The sequence below is a fragment of the Dipodomys merriami genome, unplaced genomic scaffold, assembly GCF_024711535.1.
Source record: "Dipodomys merriami isolate MVZ:Mamm:240054 unplaced genomic scaffold, mDipMer1.0.p SCAF_93, whole genome shotgun sequence".
In the NCBI taxonomy this organism is placed as follows: Eukaryota; Metazoa; Chordata; class Mammalia; order Rodentia; family Heteromyidae; genus Dipodomys; species Dipodomys merriami.
In genome coordinates this window covers 1,275,753-1,302,983 of record NW_027206546.1, presented here as the reverse complement: position 1 = coordinate 1,302,983, position 27,231 = coordinate 1,275,753, and the positions used below count along the sequence as shown (strand labels likewise).

At 36.5% G+C, this 27,231-nt stretch overlaps 1 long non-coding RNA gene across 1 annotated transcript in view; it reads right to left on the bottom strand.

Moving 5' to 3' along the window:
- Positions 1 to 7,411: 7,411 nt before the first annotated feature.
- The window catches only part of LOC138821684 (uncharacterized), a 38,242-nt gene continuing 18,422 nt past the window's right edge, over positions 7,412 to 27,231 (bottom strand). Inside the window, exons 2-3 of the long non-coding RNA XR_011370189.1 lie at positions 10,273 to 10,424; positions 7,412 to 7,578 (exon numbers count right to left, since the gene is read on the bottom strand). This is a non-coding gene — a long non-coding RNA (uncharacterized lncRNA). The remainder of the gene's footprint in view (positions 7,579 to 10,272; positions 10,425 to 27,231) is intronic.

The following is a 27,231-nucleotide window of genomic DNA, read 5'->3' as shown; positions in this document are numbered from 1 at the left end:
TGGGTTTAAATTCAGGACCAAGATTCTGTCCCCCCACCCCCACCCTCATAGCTAATGCTCTAGCATTTGAGCCACAAATCCAATTCTGGCTCTTTTTGTTTAATTGGAGATGAGTCTCATGGATTTTCCCGCCCAGACTGACTTCAAATCATAATCCTCACATCTCAGGCTCGGAATATATGTGTCAGCCATCAGTACCCAGCTTGAGAACTCACTTTTCCATTTTAATTCTCCTTTCCGAAACTTCATAGCCACAATCATGGGAGAAAAGATTCAGAGAGCTGCCACGCCTACTCCAGTGGAGTCTGCTTAGCATGGAAAACCAGCTTTCAGACCTGAGAATGGGGCTTCAGAGACCCATCTCTGCGTATTGGGACTTCACTGAAGTTGACCTCAGAGAATGGGGCTTTACAGTGACCTATCTCTGAGTATTGGGACTTCACCGAAGTCTACCTCAGAGAATAGGGCTTCAAAGAGGCCTACTCCTGGAAAAGCTGGCAAACCCATGGGAAAGATGTGTTTCTGCTTTTCTTTTCTTTTCTTCACTGTATAAGAGTGCCTATTAATCTTTTACTGTTCTGCTGCTCATTGTACTTACTCATGCTCAACGTTCCTTTATTCAAAGCTCTTTCTTAAGAGTGTTGAAGACTCCAACATCTGATGAGTGTCTTAAAAATATGACTAAGTCACCAGAGTTAAGTGCTACCCTGAAACCCCTCTTAAGGAGGCGAGTAGACAAGTCATAAGTAAATATAAAAGTATTGGGGGTTTCATGAAGTCACTTCAGCAGGAGGAATTGTCTGTAAGAGATTTACAAGAAGGTGTAGGCGCGGCTAGAATGGAAAGAATGTATGGCAATTGCTGAGATAACTACTTAGGAGAAAGAACTTCCTGTTACTCTCTTTCATTTACTAAGAGACTTGCTAGATCTAGGCCTCAGTAACCTCACTATTAAAGAAGGAACAGGAAAGATCTTATGGGACAATTAAGGCCTCTATAGAAATAAGGTAATGGTTAGATGGTGACAAACATCGAAACCCATTATATTTCTTAGAGATAAGCCAGAAACAAGTGTCTTTCAGGTGACCAGCTGGTGACCAACCAAGAATGAAGTCCTGCAGCAAAATTGTGTAACCTTTTGCCTTTTCAGGCGACCAGCTGGTGACCACCCAAAAATGAAACCCTGCAGCAAGATTGTGTAACCATTTGCCCTTTCTTAAGGAGACTTTTGCTATAAAAGTTTGTTATCCTCTGCATTAAATCACACTCAGCATCCACTCCTAATGTGTGTTTGTCTGTTTGCCATCTCCCCCCCCTATTCCAGGTTCCTCCCCTTGGTATCCTCCATCATCCCGACAGAGCCGGTCCGCGGCAGAGAGCCCCCAATTGAAGAACATTCTATAAAATGCCCTGTCCCATACTCCTAAAAAGGGAGAAATGCTATCTCTCTCCCTTTGATGAAATGATAGATGTTAGATTATTATATGATATAATAGTAGATATTATTATAATGCTCTCAATATCTACTCCCATCCCCATTGATACCAGGCTTGGTTGTAGAACTTACTTTGACAAATGACATGTGAGAAGTGATGGCATGTGTCTTTTCTGAGCTTTAGCCCTTTGGTTTTCACTCTTTCCATCCCCTGGGAACCTCCAGCAATCAGTCTGGCTCCCAGAATGGACACCATGCTGAGTGGAAGTAGATCTGGAATAGGCTTTGTAGCATGAGAGAGAGTAATCAAAATTGTAAGGTATTGCATCCTTGGGTCTGGTTTCCCATATTAAAATTAAGCTCACATTGAGGTCCCAGCTCTAGGTAGTCTAGGTCACTTTCTCTCTATTCCCTCCCATTCTTCCTGAATATTTCCTTCTCATTTTTCCTGAATATTTCCTCTTTCTCCCAGGTGACACCAGTTCTTGAGTCTCCTTATCCTAGAAACTGGTTTTAGGTTTAAACGTTGTGGCTTTCTGTTTTACATTTTCTCTTAAGTGTTTCTTCACTTTTGTCTTTCTGGAGTTTTCAGCCAAAAGGTCCCAAGTGTGATGGATCTTCAGATAAAAACCCTCTGCCAGGTCTGAGAAGGTGGCACAGTGTTAGAGTGCTTGCTTTGCATGCATGAGGCCCTAGGTTCGATTCCTCAGCCTCATATAAGCTGGAAGCGACACTGTAAAAGCTGGAAGTGACATTGTGGCTCAAGTGGGATAGTGCTAGCCTTGAGCTGAAGAGTTGAGGGGCAGTGCCCAGGCCCAGAGTTCAAACCCCAAAACCGACCAAAAAAAATTTTAAACGAAGTAAGCCAGGCCCAAAGAAGCATAGGTCCCATGGTTTCTCTTATTTTCAATAATTAGTACATGTCTGAGACAAGCAGAAACTGTCAGATAAGTTGATGTTAGGCGAAATGAACCCCAAGATAAGAACTCAAATTTTTTTCTTTCTTGTGATTGTTTCTGTCATATTTATAAGATGATTTCTTTGTTGCTTTGTATGTCCCTCCACCACGGTATGCCCACTGTGTTCACTGCACTTGATGTTGGCATACTTTGTGCAGGAGAAGTGAAAAAAAACAAATTATTTAAATTGGGATACAGGTGGATCCATTGCAGCAATGAGATGTGCAAGACGTTATGTTGAAAAACGAACTTTACAACTTTGGCGGGATGGGGGTCTGAGGAGGGACCGCTGGGTGGGGGCGGGAAGTTGGGAAGGGATGGGAAGGGGAATCAAAGGAGGCTGCCACAATGCTTGATAAGATATGTACTCATTACCTTGCCCATATAATTGTAACCCCTCTGTATGGTATTTACACAATTTTAAAAAATAAATTCCTCTGCCACATCTGCCTTGCTTGCTTTCACTCCCCTCATGTTGGCATACTAGGAAGCAAGAATAACATGAAGCTCCAGAAACATTTCGGATTGAAAAAGAAACCGCTGCATGGGATGTGAGCGGTGTATTACAAGAGATTGGGGGCTGAACACAGGTAGGAGGGATCACAGCTTCAGCCTCAGCTGTGTTCTGAATCATTGCCCTGTTACCAGCTGTAACCCTTTGATCCAAAATCTATGTGGCGAATTCTGCAATTCTTACTGAATCATCCACACACACAGACTTAGTTAGGCATCCAGTATGACATAAAATATACATTTCTTAAATCAGAGAAATCTGTACCGGAGAAAATGTGCAGAAAGAACTTCATTTAATCAGGTTCACTTCATTTTTACATACTTATAATTTGACTGAGAGGACAATATCAAATTCTCTTAGCCTTCACAAAATCAAAATATCCAAGCAATACACCACTGTAATGAAAAAAATCTTTTTACTAAAGTGAGTATTTGGAATGGGAAAAATCAAATATTATAAAACTTAAAAATTGATCAAATACCAAAAGAAAAAGAAAGACATTGATCAATAATGAACTACCAATGTGTTTAGTAAATAAATGAAATGTTTGAGATTCTTATCCACATAGGAAATACATAGGAAAATAAAAAGGAAAGTCACTACGATCCCATCTTACACACCAGAATAGCTATCACCACGCAAATAAACAAACTCCTGGAGAGGTTGAAATATATCAGGAACTGTGATTGGTGGTGTGGCATTGTAAACTAGTGCAACCCATATGGAGATCCTGATGGAAGTTTACTTGATACAAAAAAGACACATATCTTGAAGACCATTATTGCAAATTGGATCCATACTGAAAGAATATAAATCAATATGAACAAACATGTTCATGGCAGCAATATTCATAGCAACCAAACTGTGTAATCAACCTGGATGTTCCATTAAGAGAGAATAAAGAAAATGCACCTTTCATAGCTATAAACATGTTTTGGTATATAAGAGAAGTGGATGTTTCTACTATATCATTGCTAAATATTTTTGGATAGATACCTAATCCTAATTTCACTGAGTTTTGTGGTATTGTGTTTTTTCTTTAATGAAGGACTTCCTTATGGATTTCAGAGCAGTTACAATAGGATGAAAATATCATATAAAATGTGCATATTAGATAAAAATTTAAATATGTCAATGAACACATACAGATCATCATATAGAGTTTATAATCTGAGGCAATTTTAAGAAGGCAACAGTAGGGGGAAAATACAATGTTAGAAGCTTAATAACAAATATACAGATATGGAAAAATACCAAAAAAGGTACAACTAATTAGTGCTAACAGTAACAAAACATTTTCCTAAGTTTTAAAAATGAAACTATTAAAATAATACTTAATAACATCAAATAACTATGGCATGGAAGAAAATATAGCATAGACATATTTTCCCAAAAATTTGTTTTATTTTATAACAAATGGATTAAAACAAAATGTAATTACATGTCTGAAGATGACACACTTTCAAGTGTCATTGATTGAATCCAGCAAAGGAAAGTAACCGACAAGTATAGGGTAAGAACAACCTGGTTTATGGAAGAAGACACTGAGTAGAACTTTGTGAGGAAAGAATGTTCTTCTTTTTCCTCATTAAAATAGGACAGCTACCTTTTGAGAGAACACTTGTAATGTATTGAGAGCAGTGGAGTTACTAATTTAGGTAGCAATTTATTACTTTTATTACCTAATCTTGTGATGTGATTCCTAAATGATGTGTGATCCTAGATTTTCTGAGCCCTTTTTTCACCCAGAGTTTCTAATTCCTCCCCATGCCAATGATTCTGCTACTCTCATTTTTTCTTCATTGTCAACTCAACTCCTGTGGCCTTTAGTTGCATGAGAAAGAGCTGAAGAAATATGAGGATGGCCTGGTGTCTGAGGTAACATCCACTCCTGTTCGGAGGATCTGGGGAAGGATCACCATGTGGGCCTCATAATCAGATATTAATTGACTTCTTTGGAAATGGAGAAACTCACTCCCTCAGGCAGAATCTGTCATTCCTTGACTTTCTCTGAAGAGATTTGGTAATAGGGAAAAATTCAGAGAATGAGCTTTCTCACCACCCACCACAGCCTTTTCAAAATGAACAGGATCAAAATTAAAAGTGGCCTCAGTTCCCATAGGGCTAATCAAAAGCCAAGAGATCATACATTCCTCCTCACCAGGGACCGTCTGGTAGGAATAGAGTCTGGGCAAAGTCTAAGATGGAGATAAAAATGAGACTGGGCCTAAGGAGGACACAAAAGAATGACCCTCTCTTTGACTACAAGTGAGTTGTGTAGTGAGACATGACAACTTCCTTCATATATGAAAATTCACTAGGTGAGTTATCTCACTGTCACTTTGCAAGAGATCAGTTTCCCCAAAGGAGAAGTTGTTAAATGTTGTGACTGTCAAGTTGCTCTCTAGGCTGTTGTCTCTCCCACCCCTTCCTATGCCAGGAAATTGCTTCTTTTAGGCACTCAACTACTTGTCCTGACTCTTAGGCAGGAATACCGTAGGCTATTCTTTTGCCAACCTCTTTCATTTGAGGTAGAATAGGCCCAGGCACTGCTCATGCCAAGGGGTAAATTCAAGAAGGTGTGTATAAGCTCATATTTGTATTGAAAAATAATCATATTCAAAGAATTAAAGAAATTAATAATTGAGAGATTTAGGGTTTATAGCCAATAAATTTAAGTAATTATTACTAACAAATCTAGAATCATGGATTAGGAAGAGAACAGTGAAGTAGATTCAATATAATTTGCAAAAGATACACCATAGCCATAACAAGAGATGAGAGTGTGAAGGAACTATTGGCATAGGTCAATTTACTATCTTAGGAGTGACATTGGATAGGAGGCTTTTAGAATAATATCTAAAACAGAGGAACTTGCTTGGCACTGGTGGCTCACACCTGTGATCCTAGCTACCCTGGAGGCTGAGATCTGAGTATTATGATTCAAAGCATGTCCAGACAGAAAAAGCCAGAAGTGGTACATGGCTCAAGTGGTAGAGCACTAGCATTGAGCTCTGGGACACTACATAGGCCATGAGTTCAAGCTTCAGGATCAGAAATGCAACAACAACAAAACAATAATGATAAAAATAAATAAAAAAGGACTTAAAGATGTGTGATGGAATGAGGCTGATGTGTAACTTTTTATGGAACCTACAAGGAGACAAAATTTGGAGCAAAATGATATCTATTCATGACTAATCAAGGATGCAAAGCAAATGCCAAATTCCTCTTCTCAAAAACTTGCAAATGTCGGCCGGGTTGGTGGCTCAGTGGTAGAATGCTTGCCTGGCATGCATGAGACCTTGGGTTCTATTTCTCAGCACCACATAAGCTGAAAAAGCCAGAGGTGGAGCTATGGCTCAAGTGGTAGAACACTAACCTTGAGCTTAAGAGGTGAGGGACAGCGCACAGGCCCAGAGTTCAGGCCCCATGAATGGCCATAAAAACAAAACAAAACAAAACAAAAAAACTAAACTAAACTTCCAAACATATCTTTTCTCATAATTGAGGAGAGGCTTCTTTTACAGGAATTCTTATCTAGCTCAAGGTGATCAGAACTTCAGTAGAATTTTCCTGTTGAGATGTAATGTGCCTAACTGTACTGAAGCTAATCATGGCTAGGAAAGTATGGACTGATACATTTGTTGTATTTTTCTTCATAAATATATAATATCCTCAGGTATTATATGAAACATATTTCATAATAAACAATATATTATACATTATATATAATATATTAAATATACTATAATATAACATATATATTAACAGACTTCCTAATTTTAGAGTTAGGAATAAGCAACATATTAAAAGAAAAATGCTTGAATCTCTGAGTAATTTCTCTACCACAGGACAATTCCAAGTTTCATTCTTATTACCCAAAGAGCAACCTAGGGAAGCAATGCCCATGGAGGTGGTTCCCTGGATTTTGGAAACTGTTATTGCATATATATATATATATATATATATATATGTGTGTGTGTGTGTGTGTGTGTGTGTGTGTGTGTATATGTATATGTATATATAAAATATTGTTTTATACTAGTGAATATATCTGAAACTATAATAACAGATAAATAAGTGAGCACCTATGTGCACACACACTCAATCACTTTCAAATATAGGAATTTCTTTTCTATGCTGCTATTCACCTACAGAGAGAGTACATGAGTTGCCATTGAATTGTCCTGGAAGTTCTTTATCTGGCTACTCTAGCTTCACATCCTTTGTTCTGTAAGTAGCCAGATGATATGTGTTCAACATACTTATTACAGGCTTAAGTATCCACCCTGACACACAGAGAAACTTGGATTTCAGAAATGCCACAAATAAGTGGGAGGTACACAGTACTTTTCAAAATTGAAAAGATTATATATTTATTAGAAAGCTCGTAAGAAAAAAATATTCAATGTAGGATGAAACACTTCCGAAACTATAGTTTAAATTAAGTATAACCGGGTGGAGGTAGCTCATGCCTGTAACATTTGCTAATGTGGAGGCTGGAATATGAGGATCACAGTTCAAAGCCAGGTTGAGAAAAGTCCCCGCGGGACACTTATCACAAATTAATCATTGAAAACTAAAATTGATTCTGTGCCTCGAAGTTGTAGAGAGCTAACCTTGAGCAAAAGTCCTCAGAAGCAGTGCCCAGGCTCTGAGTTCAAATTCTGTAATAGATAAGAAATAAAATAAAAAATAAATTACATATATTTTTTTTACCAACTCTGTAAAAGGAAAATAGGATATGATACATGGCAACATAAGACTTCAAGTTACAAAGTTCCAGGGCATTTCCTCACTATTGATAACTAGGAGTAATCCATATAAAAAAAAAAAGATGAACGATTTATACCAAATTTCAAAATATGTTATACAAAGTAAATGCTATAAACATGCTTTCCGCAGTCTAGTAACATCATATTGTGTAAAGAATCTGATTAACTGATTCATGAAAACCAATACTATGCAGTTAAAAAATCCTATATCTCAGGTGTCAACTTAGCACAATACTTTGAAGCTATGATGTCTGTTTTGTATATTATCCACCCCTATCCATCCCACAATGGCAGAAAGCTCTTCCTGAGAAAGTCCAGAGACCTATCTACTGTGAGTGCCCAATGTAGACCTGTTCCCATTCTCTATTATTTGGGCATGTGATGGACTGAATATCTGATAACTTGGAAAAGGCACAATTTGGGACTGGCTTCCAGTAATGATATTTTAGTTCTCTGAAAAAAAGGAAATTGAAGACAGAGGGAAAATTTACCAGATCCCTGAAAGATTTCTATCATTGTGCTAAAACTGTACCCTCCTACTGACACTTGAACAAATGTCAGTAATTGTCACACCAACCACATGTCCAAAAAATAACTTTCCAAATATTGACCGGTTTTTACTTTGGTAAATCAAGACACAATATTGTGGCCGTGTTTTACTTAAACTATTAGCTATGTTTGGCCCAGGGATAATTGACCTTACAAATTTCTTAAATTTTAGGTCATCACATACTCACTTCGTAGCCCTTAAACATTAAAAATACCTATCCATATAAGTCTGCATTACATATTTATTACTGTTTTTCTTCATTTGTCATGTTTTACATATTTGGCTATCCCAGGGCTTAGTTCTGTAATGTTCATTCTCATGGTTGTTATCACTGAATACATGTAATTATTTCTGTTTTTTCTCTCCAACTCTGCTTTTTTCTTTAATTCAAGTCCTTAATAGCATCCTGTTTACTATTCTCTCCCCTTCTTTGTAGAAAGGTTCTCACTATGAAGGGTCAAGTGGTCTGGACATTTCAAGCCTTGTCTCAGTGACAGAAATGATGGGATTAGGGACATGTTCTCTCATGACTGGCTTTTAGGAAGCTCACAATAAAGCAATACCAATATACATAAATAAACTTTTGTGAATGATGTGTATTCACTTCCTCAACTGCCAAAATTAAATTCATATATCAAAACATCAAATTACTTACATTATAATATATGCGGTTCAACTGGCATCACTAACACCTCCATAAATCAAATGTAAACTAAAAGCTCTACTTCAAAAACCAACTTCAAAGGCAGTGTTGGAAATACAAGAAGATAAACAACAAATCTAAAGTAGTGAGATCTTTAACCCAGGCAATGAGCAATGATAGCTGAAATTTTAACCAGGCTTGAAAAGTTCGGTTGACCACTAACTATGTGATTAGCGTTGCAGAGTTGACCTTGGGATCAAGATTGGAGGTAAAATTCAAAGGCAGCTAAGGTTGCCGCAGTATTGTAGCTCGATACAGTGTGACCCTCCCTGATAATGGTAAAGCATAGAGTAGAAGCTAAGTCAGTAAAATGTATAGGAAGGATTCTCCACTGAGAATAATAGCAGGGGGTGATCATCATTCTTGCTTTGAAAATGTTCAGCCCATCATTCTACTTTAAGCTCTAGCATAATTCTGATATAAAGACAATTATGACACAACAATGTGCCATTAGTGCTGAGCAGTGTGGGTGTATATTACGCTAACATATGTAAAATCCTTAGAGGTATGGAATGGCCTGACCCTCACACTTCGTTCTATGTTGTTGAGTTTCATGGAGAAATGTTCATAATTAGGGAATTCACACTCATCTAAATCTGATTCAGTCAACTGAGATAAGACATTAGGGTCATTACTCCAGTGACGTGGTTTTGTAACCTATGAAAAAATTAACATTATTTCACAATGTATATATTTTTCTGAAAATTTATGCAATATCAAGTACAAAATATACAAAAAGACAATTATCCATCTCTTTATATTATTAAAAATAAAGATACTTCTGAATTGTACTTTCTTGCTAGAAAATCACAGGATGACTGCTGATGTTTGCTATCTTTCGAGGTGCTCCTATACACTTCTGAATCTTGTTCAAGGAGGTGTTTTTCCATAGTTTGTTTTGAGGTGATCAGAATATCAATACTGTAACTAACAACAACCATGGAACAGCAAAGATGATGGGATACCTGGCCAAAAATCTGAGAAATCACAGGAAGTGATAGGAAAGAAGACACCAGAGGACCCACAGCCTCATTGCCAGCTTCTGGATCCCAAAATCCTGCTTAACATGCTTTATATTCAGTCTACTACAGGGGTGGGAGGTGGTCAGTGCGTACAGGTATGTCCACAAACTAAGGCATCAATCTAGCTTGTGGTTACAACTATTAACTTGAGGTATTGTTTGTATACATAATGATAAATCCCTTTTTGTTAGAGAGCCGAAGGGAGCAATAGTCATTACAACCATAGCACAGACATCCATCTTGTCTCCAAGTCTTAATCTTTTAGTGTCCAACAGCTCTAACTTAAATACTCTTGAGGTAATAACTCATACCCTTGTCTTCCCTTGACTGTTTGACCTTCCCAGAGCACCGTTCTCAGCTTTTTGATTGCTGTTTGAGATGGCTTCCCAATCTATCCTTTCCAGGTCTAACAGTTTGACTGTAGATTCCATCACAAGTACTGTTACAGTCAATAGTCAGGAACCTGAAACATGAGAATTAGGAGTTGAAGAAAGCCTGGTCTAAACTGCAGAATCTTGTCTCCAAAGAAAAGAAATTCTATAAATATTAATCTACTATGAAACATACAATACATTAAATTTATATAATGGAACAAATAGATCATTGTTAATGGAAATAAAATTTTGGCAGAAGTTTTAAACACATACATATGTATATATATTTAAACTTGGAGAAATAAAATTTCAAGTGGTATTATATGCAAGTTTCAGTCTACCTGCCACCTACCTATTTACTGACATGCTTATTTCTGATTAGTCTTCACAAAACACTGTTTTCTTACATAAGTACCAAAAAAATTGCAAAACAAAAAGTACAAAAAGTGCAGTATCAAAATACAAGTGTAGTTTAATCCCTACCAAAATAATTTGGAAAAAACATGCATTAAGTTAATGGCATTGAGTATTTCTCAAGAAGGAGAGTCTAGAAGAATGTGTATATTTTGTAAATTGTGTGTGTGTTTGTGTGTGTGTGTGTGTGTGAATGTGTGTGAGTTTTCCATAAGTAAATAATAGAGTCAGAAGTAGACATATTATTCTTGCTTAGTCTTTTTGCTCAAAACTGACACTCTATTACTTGAGCCACATCTCCACTTCTGGATTTTTTTTTTTTTTTTTTTTTTTTTGCCGGTTGTGGACCTGAACTCTGGGCCTAGGCGCTGTCCCTCAGCTCTTCAGCTCAAGGAGAGCACTCGACCGCTTGAGCCCACAACACCACTTCCGGCTTTTTCTGTTTATGTGGTGCTGAGGAATCGAACCCAGGGCCTCATGCTTGCAAGGCAAGCACTCTACCACTGAGCCACCTTCCCAGCCCTGGATTTTGGTTTCTTAATGGGAGAAATATCTCACAATTTTCTGCATGGGCTGTTTTAAACCAGGATCCTCAGTTTTTGACCTCTAAAGTAGCTAGGTTTTAAAACATGAGCCACTGGTGGACAGCACTATGATAACTTTTTGCATGTTTGAATACATTTTAAAGTAAGACATATATGTTACTTGTGAGAATGATGAAATAGTAATTAATGTTTAACAGAATTTAAAGCATACATAACTGAGAATGGCAAGTAGTTGAGAATTGTATGGAATAAATCAAAATTACCTCTGATAGTTTTCATCCGGTGCACATTAATGATTGCATTGTTGGACCCTAAGGCCATCAGATAGCTGAGCTCCAGCTGGCTGCTATGCTCATTAGGCCTGCTAGTGCTTTTCACAAAAATGTGATGTTGTTGGATGACAAGGTTCATTTTCAAGATCAGAACCTGAAATATTTCTAATGATCTAGAAGCGGCAACATACCAGGACAAGAAATGTGATTAACAGTGATTAACAGCAAAAACCATCCAATCCAAGGAAGACAGAATAACTTTCTATATCTGAAAAGAGTATCACAAAGAATCGTGGACTGAATATGATGGTCAATGTCTGTAATCTCTGAATTTGGGAGGCTGATTTAGGAGTAGGCTTGGGACCAGTCTAAATTTTAGGCCAACAGAAGGACACATAGTAAAATGCTATCTTAAAACAACAACAACAAAAGACTCAATGACTGGGAATGTAGTAGAGTGCTAGGGTAGCATGCATGAAGCACTTGATTTGATTCCTCAGTATGACATAAACAGAAAAACTGGAAGTGGTGTTGTGGGTCAATTGGTAATGTGCTAGCCTTGAGCAAAAAATGCTCAGAGAGAGTGCCTAGGCCCTGATTTCAAGCACCAGGGCTAATGAATTCTTTATACTCAATAGAAAATTGTGCTGTTGTACATTCATAATAAACTTTGTTAGGAAAAAGGAAAATAAATTAATGAAATATTATCTGGAATTGGACAGGACATAGTGAGATCCGAAAATGATTGCTGCCGATGGTTCCTTGATACAACTTATGTTACAGATACACTTGCCATATTGTGAATTTTTAAGAATACAATCGTGGGTTTTTTTCTTTTTCAAAATAATTGTACTGCCAGGTGCTAGTGGCTCACACCTGTAATCCTAGCTACTAAGGAGGCTGAGCTTGAAGGTCTCTTTTCAAAGCTAGCACTGGTGGGAAAGTCTGTGAGACCCTTATCTCCAACTTAAGGGTGAGAAAATGTGAACTGGCACTTTTGCAAGTCTTGAGCTGAAGAACTGAGGGACAATGCCCAGGCCTAGTGTTCAAGTCCCACAACCGACAAAAAAAATACTAGTAATAATAGTAATTATGTAATTACTATTAAGGTGTTATGTATAAGGGCTACCAATTCATAATTTTTTCCTTTGCTAAAATAAACACATATCCATATACATTACCAACAGTCAGGATTTGGCCATCTACTTTCCTGCTGATCTCTGGGTGTAGAGGCAATGTGTAATACAAAACAATACAAATCAGTTCTGACTATAAATAATTTTTCTCTACACATCTTAAAAATCAATGCTGACAACATGAAATAAAAAATCCCTAAGTTTAAAACATTCTTCTAAACAAGTTAGAGTAATCCTGGTAAGAATAATTTCAGAGAGCTTGAACTCAGGGCCTGGGGTCTGTCTCTGAGGTTTATTACTCAAGGCTAGTGCTGCCACTTTGAGCCACAGTGCCACTTCCAGTTTTCTTGTGGTTAATTGAACAGAAACGACTCACCAGCTTCCCTCTCCAAATTGGCTTTGAACTAGGATCTAGAGATCTCTGCCCTCTGTGTAGCTAGGAATATAGGCATGAGTTCCTGGCGCCTGGTTAGAATAATAGCTTACCTGAGACAGAGGCCAGTTAATATTAAATGTCAATCATGTTTAACTTTGTAAAATAAAGTTAACTGAAATGCCTTCCACTAGAAATAAGGAATCAAATGTATAGGTGGGTTACAAAGTTCTTACCAGAAGCTACATATTTTCCTTTTTTTTTCTTCCAAAATTGTGTGGTTTCCGAATCATACCTTATCTTTCCTTGCGATTTCTTTAGTTTATTTCATACATGCCCACAGCTTCTTCAACTATCATTTATTTATGTGAAGAGCTTTCAAATACCTATTTTCAGTACAAACTCCTTGTATGCATCTTTCATTCATATATTCAACTGTCATAAAAACTTGAGAAACAGTATTCATCTCTTTTCATTACTGGATATTATTAATGAGTAAGTAAAATTTAGGAAAATAAAGAATACCATCAATAAATATAACATGATTTTAATAGTACTGTTAAACATAAATATAACGTTGCTATTTTCTGAGCAATTTAATAAAAACCTCAAAGAAAGAAATAAACTTATTTGAGTGCAGATATTGTGGTTTAAACTCTGATATTGTGGTTAAACCTTACCTTCTCACTTAAGCTTTTTCCCTAACTGGTGGTGCTCTATACTTGAACCACAACTCCCTTCCAAATTTATGTGGGGGATTATATACAGATAAGAAGCTTGTGGAATAAAAATCATTTATGTCCCTATCTTGGGGTTCATTTCACTTAACAGCATCTTATATGATTATATGGTACCCTGTATTAGTTACTTCAAGTAAGGAAAACCATGGGACCTATGGATATTTTGGCCTGGCTTATTTCACTTACTATATTTTTTTCACATCTTTCCAATTCCTAACAAATGGGATGATGTAATTCTTTCTGAGGCAGGAATAGTATCATATATATATATATATATATATGTATATATATATATGTATACATACATATGTATGTATATACATACAGATATATACATACACATATATATGTGTACGTATATATGTATATGCATATATATACAAGAAAGTGTGGCACATATATATGTATATATACACACATAGGTATATATGTATATATTCCATACATATGTATATAAGTATATATCCATTCATCCACTGAGGTGCGTCTGAGTCCATTTGATATCTTAGCTATTGTAAATAATTCTGCAATATATATAGTTGTGCTGGTAGCTTAGTATGTTCTAATTTTTGATCATTTGGTAAATGCCCAAAAGTGAGATTGCTGGGTGAGCTCTAAGTGGAGTCTTGGAAAAAATTATATTAACTGAAATAAGTCAGACCCAAAAAATCATAGGTCCTATGGTTTCCCTTATTTGCAATAAGTAGTATATATCTGCGACAAGAATAAAAGTTCAAAAAGTATGTACATATGACCAGATAAGATATTCTTAAGCAAATTGAACTACAAGATAGGGATTTATAATATAACATCTGATTTTTTTGTTTCATTGTATGTTCCTCCACCATGGTATAACCCCTGTTTTCTCTGTATTCGGTGTCAGTGCCCTGTATCTTGTATACACAATTCTCTAGCTTTGGGAGGGGAAGGGAAAAAACAAATTGTTTAAATAGGGATACAGGCTGACCCATTGTAGCAATGAGATACACAATGCACTATGTTGAAAAAGGAACTTTGCAATTTAGGCAGGGAAGAGGGGAAGGTGGGAGTGGAGGAGTAATTGTGCAGGTGGGAAGGAAGGAAGGGTAGGGGAAAACAAAGGAGGAGGTAGCAAGGCTTAATAGAAAATTACTCATTACCTTGCTCATGTAACTATAACCCCTCTATATTTTGTTTTTAAATAAAAACCTCTTTGAAAAAAAGGTGTCATGTACACCTAGTATAGTTGCCTACATCTGTAAACCCAGCTGATCAGGAAGCAGAAATGAGGCCAGGCCAGAGAAAAAACTGCCAAGTCATCCATCTCAACAAATGAGCTGGCCATAGTGGTTCACATCTGCAATCCTAGCTAATTGTGTGGGAGACATAAGAAGCAATCTAAGATCATTCAGTCAATCTAAGATCAGACCCTGGCAAAAAGTTCAAAACTTCAAGTCAATAAAATGAACTAGAAGTATGCCAAAAGTAATTGAGCTGCTTGTTGCTATAAAAATAAAGTCCTATCTAGAAAGCAGAGAACATCTGAATAGAACCCTAGTAATACTCCTCTCTTCCACCAAAAAGCCTAAATAACTTTTTCTCATTTGAACATCTAATTTCAAGGCCACTGAAAGATTAGAGATGGTGATATTCTCTTTAAAATTATGTATTCAAAGGAGACAAAGTTATTTAGGCTTTGAAATAATTGACTAAGAATTAAAATGCATGTGATTTTTCTTAGCTCCATAATTCTCAAAAATATAAAATATATTCAAGTATTTAATATATACCCATATGTGTACAAATACCCATGTATGTATGTATATACATGTATGTGCATATATGTATATATACATACACGTGGTTCATCTCTTTTCTGTGTAGCAAATGGTACAAATGAAACTGTGCAATCACTACTCAAAGGCATGAATAAACAAAGAGAATGAGCATAGAACTCATATTTAGGAATCTATGGCTAGCGGATAGCACTGACAATCTTTTACATCAGTTTGCATGTGTCACTTACTGCAGTACAGGGACAGTATGACAACAATGGGATACCAGGCAGAAGAAAGGAGAAATGAAAGATACAAATAGTACAATACTCTTTCTGATGGGTAAGTAGGATTTCCTCTGTGTGTGTGTGTGTGTATGTGTGTGTGTGTGTGTGTGTGTGTGTGTGTGTGTGTGTGTGTGTGTGTATTACATTTTCTTGAATCATTTCTCTCTTGAGGGGTATCTGGGCTGATTCAGTAAGCATGGTTGTGCTGAAATATTTACTATATCCTGGTTTGTAATCTTTCAAGTAAATGCCTAGGAGTAGAGTTGCTGGATCATATGTAAGTGGCTAGTCAAAACAGAGGTGAAGGGGGAAAAGGTACAAGAATGACCAGGAGAAAATGGGGGAAGTGCACAGAGTAATCAAGTAAATATCCTACAAAATTAAGAGTGAAGGAAGAGGTGCATAGAGGAAGGATGTGAATGTTGAAAGGGTTGGCATTGATCAACGTATATTGTATGCAGAAACTGCCTTGTTTAATAATACCTTTGCTACTTAAAATAATAATTAAAAAATCATGTCCCTAAAATATTATGCAATTAGAAGCCAACCATAAGAATCTGCTCAGATTACCTCTAGGGTCTATAAATCTGTTTTGGTTAGTATAATTTTTAGAACAACACTAATGATACATATCATCTAAAGAAAATTTAATGATTTCCAGCTATTTAAGATAATCATTTTTGGAGATATAGCTCAAGTGGCAACTTGTTACCTAGTGAGCAATGCTTTCAGATATTGAATTCAATGTTGATCTTGAACAAAAGTAAAAACAATTAATAAAAGTCAGGCACTTTCCATGGCACTTGTAGCTCATTAGTTTAATCCTACCTTTAATAATAAGGCAGAGATTTGGGAATCTCAGTTCAATGTCAGCTTGGATAGGAAAATCTGTGAGACTCTCATCTCCAATTCACTTCCAAAGAAAGATGGAAGTGGAATCATGGCTCAAGTGGTAGAATGCTAGCCTACAGCATAATGCTCAGGGATAGAACCCAAGCCTTGACTTCTAGCCTTAGAAAAGTGCATAAACATACACAAAGGAAGTAAGTCACTCAAGTTCTCAACCTTCCATTTCCATAATCCTAACTCTAATCCTGGTCAGAACCCCGAGAGTAACCTTGATGATAATAGTAACCCAATCCTAAAATTAATGGAAAATATATCCTAAGAGATATTCATGGTCTTTGAAATGCTTTATTTGCACTTTGCACCAAATCTTACAGATTCCCTAAACTGGACTCTGAAATCGTTCCCTATTATGAATATTAACCTCAAATCTTCAACTCATGAAAACTATCATAGTTTCCACTGATCTTAACTTTTACTGAACTCCTATATCTCTAAAAAGAAGTTGCAGGTTTACTTAAATGATACTCTACTTCCTAACCCTAACTATATATCTAAACCTTACTAGAAACCTAACTCTAAATTTAACCCTATTGAACCCTGAACAGGAAAATTAGGAAAACTCTGTAGTTTTTGTTAAATTTCACACTTATTTTACTTGAAAATGTTAGCAGAAAACTCTGTTTTACCTTAAAGCTTACCCTTCCCTAACCCTAAGTCTAACCTGAACTAGAACAGTAACCCTAACCATAGTACTAATAGCCTTTGGATTCTAAAAGCCATACAAATACATTAGATTTATTCATCCTAACTTTGATTCAACTAATCTCTCTAAAAATAGTTTGTAGTTTTACTCATTATCTTGCCATTTTTGTAACCCTAACCTTAACTGGAATATTGAGGCTAACCCTCACACTAACCATATCCTAATCTTAATATAATTAGCAGGTTCATATTTCACATTCATCCTAATTCTAACATGACTTGTTATTCAAAGATAGTTTCAGTTTTACACTAAACTTATCATTGCCCTAATGCTAACACTAACCACAGCTGCAACTGAAACCTAACTTTCACCCTAATGATAGTCCAATTCTAATGTTTAAGAAAAATAGTTTAGTTTTAATCAGTTTGCACCCTGGAAATGAGTTTCAGATTGCCTTGATTCCCACAAATTTTCTGACTCTTCCTCTGAAGTTATCTTGTTCCCTAACATGAACCATTATAAAATAACTTGCCCTCAAATTCTATTATCAGAAAAATACTGTAGTATCCATTGATCCTACATTTTCCTGAACCCCTGTAGCCTAAAACATTTTCGGATTTACTTACCATCTAGTCCATTACTTAACGCTCTTAACCTAAACTGGATGGAAATGTCTCATTTATTCATTAAAAAATGATCACTAAGAAATAAATATAATGAAAATACTTTAGTTTCATCTCAGTCTACTTAAAATAGATTGGTTGCTATTATCATCAAGGTTACTACAGTCTCAATTTGGTACCAAAATATTTGTGTTCAGGAATATCACTCATTTTTAGAAAATGACTATTCAAACAAAGCTTATATTATATTTGAAATTTAAAAAATGAAAAGGATACCCAGATTAATGACCTTACTGAGACATTCAGAGATTAGAAAAATGTAGAAATATCCTCATTTATGTTGGTCAAACATGGAAGAGAGGATAGGGCAAGCCCAAAGCCACATACCAATGGCAGAGATACTTAACAAAGTCCCATGAAGTTGAAATCAGTCTTAAAAGGGAGATTTTCGCATAAAGGAAGTAGGGCATAAGAATGGAGATAGAAATGGTGGACTAATACAGTCATATAACTCAATATAAATAAGTGAGAATATAAGTAGGAGACTGGAAGGGATATGTGGGGTTCGGGTAAAGGAAGAAAGAAAAATGGAAAGGTTGACAATTATCCAGATAAATAAGAGCTGTATGAGAATATTCATATGCCTATCTTTTGACACTACATGTACATTTGAAGGTATTTGTTGCATAATAACCAATCAACATAAAATATAAAGCGTTTCATGGAGGTCGGAGGAAGATGGTAGAGGAGAACCTGGAGGCTAAACAAGCTCTCACATACAAAGCAGTTTTAGTGTTCCAGTGAACAGTACTAGCCTAGACAATCACACCAAGTGTGCCAACACTGTACACAGAGTTTGACTAGAGAGGGAAGATCCAGGCAAGAAGAAAGATCTGAGCACTTGCCAGTAGCCACGGTTGTGGCAGCATCTGTGGCACCCATAGCCACCATATCTACAACAGAGTGTCCAGGACAAAGGCGCCATATGCAGTGGGTGAGCGGATTCTACTCAACACCAACAAGAACTGAAAAGGAGCAGATAAATTCATCCTGCAGATCACAGACCAGAGATAACCAGGAACAAAGACTCCTGCCTGAGTAGAATCCTGACATTCTCACTCCTCATGGAGCAGAGGAGGGAAGGCTGCCCCTCCCCCTCCCACCAGACATCATCTTTGATACTGAGAAAGGCCAGGCTGAGCAACTAGCTCCAAGTCAGGCCTTGGAAGAAAACAAAAGAGTCATTTAGCAGGTCACAGGTATCTGACCTGACCTTCCAGGCTCAGATCCACCCAGGAGAAAGTCACCTAGCCCAAGCAGAGAAAGTTCTGCCCCCCAGAGGAGTGACTATCTTCACTGGGTTAACAGAACCAGAGGCTGCCCCTACCTACAGCAGCCTAGACAATCAATTGAAATTCAATAAACATAAACCTTGAGAATGGCTGCAGGCTGGGGTCTGGGAGTGTCTCAGGAGCTAGCCCCTCAGGGAAAAGCTACTGTTTGCTGAAACACCTCAACCCTACCCCGAACATAGCCTCATCACAGCATCTCCAAACTAGAGGAAACAGCCATCTTTCTCTTTCGTGATACTCAAAGCAGATCTCCCTCCCACTGAACCAGACTGAAGGAGGATCACAAAATCCTGGATAAAGCAGAGCATTTTATTGACTGCTCAAACAAACTGATGTAAGAAATCAATCAGGCCACAAGAAAACCAAACACCATAAGCAGACCAGAGACTCCACGAAGAGACTGGTTACAGACACAGGGGAGATACAGGATCTTCCCATTCCTCACACACCCCCGAAAATTAAACAACTCTTTTTGGTACCATTTTTTTAAATTTTAAATTGTTTTCTATTAATCGTTTTTTTCTTCTTCTCCTAATTTTTATTTTAGGTGTGTGTGTGTGTGTGTGTGTGTGTGTGTGTGTGTGCGCGCGCGTGTGTGTGTGTGTGTGTGTGTGTGTGCTTTTTAAAAAAAATTGCTATTGACATTTTGGTCCTTTTTAAATTGTTTTAACTTTTTTTGATTCTTTTCATTTTTTTGTCTTTCTTTTTTTTGAGTGACTTAATTGCTGTTTTGCCTCATCCCCAGATAAATACCCTTTATCGTTTATTAGAACTTATCCCCCATTGTGTACATAATTAATCCAGAAATGTATTACTTAATTCACAAACTTTTAGGCTTAACTGTTTAATAGCAGTATTATATCTTTATACCATATAATTTTCAAGTAAATATTTTAAGAATTTTTATTTTTTAGTTTTTCATGTCTCCTTTCTATCATCCCCTCCTGTCATCCTATCCTTTTCTTCTCTCAATATCACTTCTTTAAAGTTACATAATTTTTAAATGTTTCACTTTTTAAATTTAAATTTTTGTTTTTCGATTTTTGATTATCTTCTTTTTAATTTCTCTCCAATCATTCTGTCCAATCCCTTTCCCTTTCTGAGATTAGGACTTGGTTAAATTTACTTTAACTTCTCCACATTTTTCTAATCCTATTTTTCCACACATTTCTCCCTGAACATAATAATTTCTGATTTGAAAAATTCATCTTTGCTCTTCTTAGCCCATTAATGCATAGTTTTTTTGATGTTGAATAGATTGTATCTGTTACACTAGGTTCTATCTGCAGCCATTTTGACTTTGCAACTACAGGACTTTGGTTGATGCTTGCCTTAAAATAGTGTTTTAGCAAAAAAATTGGTGTCACTTTCATATCAAGTGTGCAGAACAAGCCGGAAAACACGAGAAAAATGGCAAGTCTGGGTATCTCAACTCCCATTCATGATAATCCAGTGACAGAACAGTTAATGAATAATCCGGAGGAGAGTTCCTGCAAAGCACTACAAACACTACTGGTAAACGTGGTGAATGAAAAGAATGAAAGCTTTCAAAGGACTCAGTTTGAACGTGATAGGGAGAGACAGAAGAGGCAAACCAAACATTAGTACAGGAATTTCGTGACTGTGAGGAAACTATTCAAAGACTGATACAGTAATTGTGTGAACAGGTTGAGAACTGTCAAAGAGAAATAAAGGAATTGCGTGAGCAGGCTGAGAACAGTCAAAGAGAAAGAAAGGAATTGTGTGAGCAGGCAGAGAACAGATGAAGAGAGACACAGGAATTGCGTGAGCAGACTGAGAACAGTCAAAGTGAATTACAGGAATTGCATGAACGTGAGGAAGATAATCAAAGCATAACACAGGAATTGTGACATCGGGATGAGAATAGACAAAGATCAATAGAGGCATTCATGGAATCCATAAACAGACAGCTGAAAGAATTCAGGGCGACCACACAGGGAATGCTGAATGGAGCCCCGACAGCATGAATGGGAGTCCAAGTAATCCATAACCAATCAACTAAGTGATTTGAGAACACCAAATTAAGGAAGTAAAGAAGTTCATAGAAGATCTAAAACAAGGCTACACAAAGAATTTGAAGCCATCAAGGCCGACCAATTAGAAGGAAAATAAATAAACCAAGTAAAAAGACAACAGTAGGTTAGAGCATGCAGAAGATCGAATCTTGGAGATTGAAGACAGCCTAGGTATTATAAAGAAAGAACATACAACTATCCAAGACAAATCCAAGAAATATGATAGATCTATTCAACATTTGGAATACACAATGAGAAGGCCTACTCTGAGGACAAATGGTGTAGAGGAGCCCGTAGAGACAGAAGTTAATTGTCGAGTAAATTTTTTTAACAGGATCCTAGCAGAGAACTTCCCAAACACACAAAAAGATAGGCCTATTCAGATACAAGATGCTTGTAGAACCCCAAATAGACCAGACCAGAACAGCACTTCACATTGTCACATTATAATCCACACAGGACCAATTTAGATCAAGAATAAGTTCTTAAAAATGTCAAGGAGAAAAGATCAATCATCTATAAAGGAAAACCAATTAGAATCACCTCATATTTTTCAGCATAGATAAGTAAAGCAAGAAGAGCCTGGTAGGCTGTATGCCATGCCCTGAAGACAAACAATTTTCAACCAAGAATAATGTACCCAACTAAACTCTCCTTCATAACTGAAGGTAAAATAAAAACCTTCCATAGCAAAGAAAAACTGAAAAATATAGCTCCACCAAACCAGCCCTATAAAAAATACTTAAAGATGACCTACACACAGAAAACCAACAACACCACAATAATGGCTAAGAAACCACACCCAAAATGAGAATCCAAGAACCATATGAAAAACCAAGTTTCCACAGCCCCCAAGGAGGTGGATAGCATGGCAGGAGCTACCAAACACCTCTCAGTCCTACCTCTCAACATTAACAGACTTAAAGCTCCAATTTAGAGAAATAGACTGTCTAGTTGGATTAAAAAGCAAGATAATTCTATCTCCTGCTTTCAGGAGGCACACTTTACCTATAAAAGCAAACACATTTTGTTAATGAAAGGATGGAATAAAATCTACGAAGCAAACGGCTGCCATAAACAGGAAGGAGTTGCAATAATAATATCAGATAAAATATGCCTCGAATTAAAATTAAAGAGATAAAGAAGGTCGCTACATATGACTTATGGGTTCTCTACTTCAGGAGGATATTACAATTCTAAATATGGAATTGCCAAACAATAGAGCACCAAAATTTATCCAAGAGACACTATTTTCCCTTAGATCTCACATAGATCCAACAACATTAATTGTTGAGGATCTTAACACACCACTATCCCCACTATATAGATCAAATCAGCAAAAAAAAATCAACAGGGCAACCACAGATTTAAACAACTGCATAGAGCAAAGAGATTTAACAGACATCTACTGAATATTTCACCCAGTAGCAACCGAAAACTCGTTTTACTCTGCAGTTCATGGATCATTTTCCAAAAGAGATCACATTTTAGGTCACAAAACAAACATGTCCAAATTCAGAAACATTGAAGTTACACCTTGCATCCTCTCAGAACACAAGGGAATAAAATTAGAACTCAACACCAAAAAAGTCTTCTAACACATGGAGGCTGGACGACACACTGTTTAATAACCAGGGGGTCATAGAAGAGATTAGAAAAGAAATTCAAATGTCCATGATATTCCACAAAAATGAACACACAAATTACCAGCTCCTTGGGGACACTGCAAAGGCAGGACTCAGTGGCAAGTTTATAGCTCTGAGTTCCTACACCAAGAAATTAGAGAGATCTGAAACCAACCACTTAATGAGACATCTGAACCACCTTGACAAAGAGCACCAAGATAAACCCCAATTCAATAGATGGAAAGAAATAATTAACATTAAATCCGAGTTAAACGAATAAGAAATAAAAAAAAAAAAAAAACAGAATGAATCAACAAAAAAAGAGTTGGTTCTTCGAAAAAATTAAAAAAATTGACAAACCCTTAGCAAATCTTATCATAAAAAGAAGGAACACACCCAAATAAATAAACTCAGATGTGAGAATGGAAACATCACCACAGAAACAACCAAGATTCTGAACATTATAAGGGAATATTTTCAAATCTTTATGCTAATAAGTTTGAAAACTTGGCAGAAATGGACCTTTTGCTAGCAATTATCAACATGAAAATACTAAACCAAGATGAGTTAAAGCATATTAAGGGGCCCACATCAAGCATTGAAATAGACACAGCAAAAAGAGACCTCCCATGTAAGAAAATCCCAGAATCTGATGGATTTACAGTGGAATTGTACAAGAGCTTCAAAATAGAGCTCACACCAATACTACTCCAACTCTTCAATGAAATTGAAAGAGAAAGTTCACTACCGAACACATTCTATGAAGCCATCATAACCATCATCCCGAAACCAGGCACGGACTCATCAAAGAAAGAGAAGTATAGACCCATTTCTTTGATGAACATTGATGCAAAACTTCTCAACAAAATTTTGGCCAATCGACTTCAACAATTCACCCAAAAAATCATACACCAATATACAGGATTTATTTCAGGGATGCAAACCTGTTTCAATATACACAAATCAATTAATATAATTTATCACATCAACAAGAGCAAGGATTAAAACCACATGGTTATCTCAACAGATGCAGAAAAAGCATTGGACCAGATCCAACACCCCTTTATGATGAAGGTTCTGGAAAAATTAGGAATCCATGGAACTTTCCTCAATACAATAAAAACTGTATATGGAAAACCTACAACCAGCATTATAATTAATGGTGTAAAACTAAAGCCATTTCCTCTTAACTCGGGAATGAGACAAGGATGTCCACTCTCTCAACTTCTCTTCAATATAGTATTAGAATGCCTAGCTACAGAAATAAGACAATATGCCAACATAAAAGGGATCCAAATAGAGAAAGAAGAAGTAAAATTCTCTCTCTTTGCAGATGACATGATCTTGTACTTAAAGAATCCCACGGACACTACTCCCAAATTACTCAAGCTGATTCAAACCTGGAAAAATAGCAGGGTATAAAATTAACCCTGAAAAATTAATGTCTTTTCTGTACGCCAACAATGAGAAAAGTGTGGCTCAAATCAGGAAAGCTTTTCCATTTGTAATAGCCCCACAAAAAATAAAATTCCTAAGATTTAACTTAACCAAAGAAGTGAAGGACTTATATGATGAAAACTTTAAAAATCTGATAAAGGAAATCAAAACAGAACTTAGAAAGTGGCAAAAACCTCCCATGTTCCTCGATAGGAAGGATGAACCTTGTGAAAATGGCAATATTTTCCAAGGCTATCTACAAGTTCAATGTCATACCTATCAATATTCCAACCGCATTCTTCAAGGAAATAGAAGAGGCAATCCAAAAATTCATATGGGACAACAAAAGACCCCCAATTGAAAAAAGCGATCCTTAACAGAAAGAACAGTGTTGGAGCAATATCAATAGCAAATTTCAAACTCTACTACAAAGCCATAGTAATTAAAACAGTTTTGTACTGGCATAAGAAAAGATCTCAGGAACAATGGAATAGAATTGAAAACCCAGAAATGAACCATAATCATCTAATATTCGATAAAGCATCTAAAAAGATAAAATCAAAGAAAGGCTGTTCAGTAAATGGTACTGGCAAAATTGGTTAATCACTTGTAGAAAATTAAGGCCAGATCCTTATATATCACCCTGTACCAGAATCAAGTCCAAATGGATCAAAGACCTCGGGGTCAAAGCAGATATTTTGAAAACATTACAGGATGGAATAGGAGAAACCCTAGGTCTCCTTGACAAAGGCTGAAATTTTCTGAAAAGAAATGCAAAAGCACAACAATTGAAAGAAAGGTTGGACGAATGGGATTGTATGTAATTGCAGAGCTTCTGCATGGCAAAGGACATAGCTAGCAGGATCAATAGAAAGCCCACGGAATCGGAGAAGATCTTCACTAGCCATACAACTGACAAGGGTTTCATATCTAAAACAGACCTGGAAATCAAAAAATTAAATCCCCCAACAACAAATACTCAAAGAAAATACTGCCCAATAAATAAGTGGGCTAAAGCCATAAATAGAAACTTCTCTGAAGAGGAAAGGAGGGTGACCAATAAAGATATGCAGAAATGCTCAACCTCCCTAGCCATAAAAGAAATGCAAATCAATCAACACTGAGATATCACCTCACCCAAGTTACAATGGCTTTAATCAAGAACTCTAATAACAACAGATGCTGGAGGGAATGTGGACAGAAGGGAACCTTACTTCATTGTTAGTGAGAGTGTAATCTTTTTCAACCACTTTGGAAAATAGTATATGTTCCTCCAAAGACTCCACATAGGGCTCCCCTATGACCCACCAATCCCACTTTTGGGCATTTACCCAAATGAACATAAACAAGACCATACTAAAGCTACCACACAGATATATTTATTGCAGCATTACCATAGCTAAGATATGGAACCAACGCAGATGTCCCTCAGTAGATGAATGGATCAAGAAAATGTTGTATATATACAAAATGGAATTCTATGTCTCTATCTGAAAGAATGATATTGCCCCATTTGTTAGGAAATGGAAAACTTGGAAAAAATTATATTAAGTGAAGTAAGCCAGGCCCAAAGAAACATAGGTCCCATGGTTTCCCTTATTAGCAATTACTAGTGTATGTCTGAGACATGCAGAAATTGTTAGATAAGTTGATGTTAGGTGAAGTGAACCCCAAGATAAGAATTCAAATTTTTTTCTTTGCTGTAATTATTTCTAACATATTTATAAGATGACTTCTTTGTTACTTTTTATGTCCCTCCCACATGGTATAACCCCTGTTTTCACTGTATTTGATGTTGGTATAATTTGTGGAGGGAAAGGGGAAATTTTTTTTAAATAGGGATACAGGTGGACCCATTGCAACAATGAGATATACAAGATATTATGTCGAAAAACAAATTTTACAACTTTGGTTGGGGGAAAGGGGAGGGGGAAATGGGTGAGATGGGAAGGGATAGTTAGTAGAAACAAAGGAGTATGCAACAATGCTTGATAAGAAAAGTACTCATTACCTTGCCCATTTAATTGTAACCCCTCTGTCTGGTATTTTCACACTTAAAAAAACACAAAAAAACATAAAATATAAAGTGATTTTTATAAAAAATAAAAATGACTCAGAATAAATTATCAATGCAAAAACAATCTTTACAGAAGCAAACTCTCAGAGATATTACATGACTTTGAAAAGTATAAAGTGGCTGAATTTAATATAAATTTAGAAGTATGACCATTCAAAAATATAAAAAGATATTCTTTATTTCATTATATAACACAAAACAGAAAGTAAATGTTGTCTCTCAGGTGCTGGGAAGGTGGTTCAGTGTACAGTGCTTGCCTTGCATGCATGAGGTCCTGGGTTTGATTCCTCAGCACCACATAAGCAGAAAAAGATGGAAGAGGTTCTGTGACTCGAGTAGTACCACTAGCCTTGAGCTGAAGAGCTGAGAGACAGCACCCAGGACCCAGAGTTCAAGCCCCAAAACCAACAAAAACAAAATAAAAACAAAACAAAACACAGTCTCTCACTTTTGTGTGCTTAACATTGTAACACTAGTGCTTCAGTCTAGGGCTAAGATTTTAGGTGTGGACATTTATCAACACTCCTGATTCAGATTCTAATTGATAAAATTTGTTCTTATTAATTTTGCTCTTTGTAAATTCACATATACCTATAAAAAGTGTGGCCATCCCAATAACATTCTCAAAGTACTTCCTAATGATGACTTACAAAAAGTTGTTTTATATTACAAC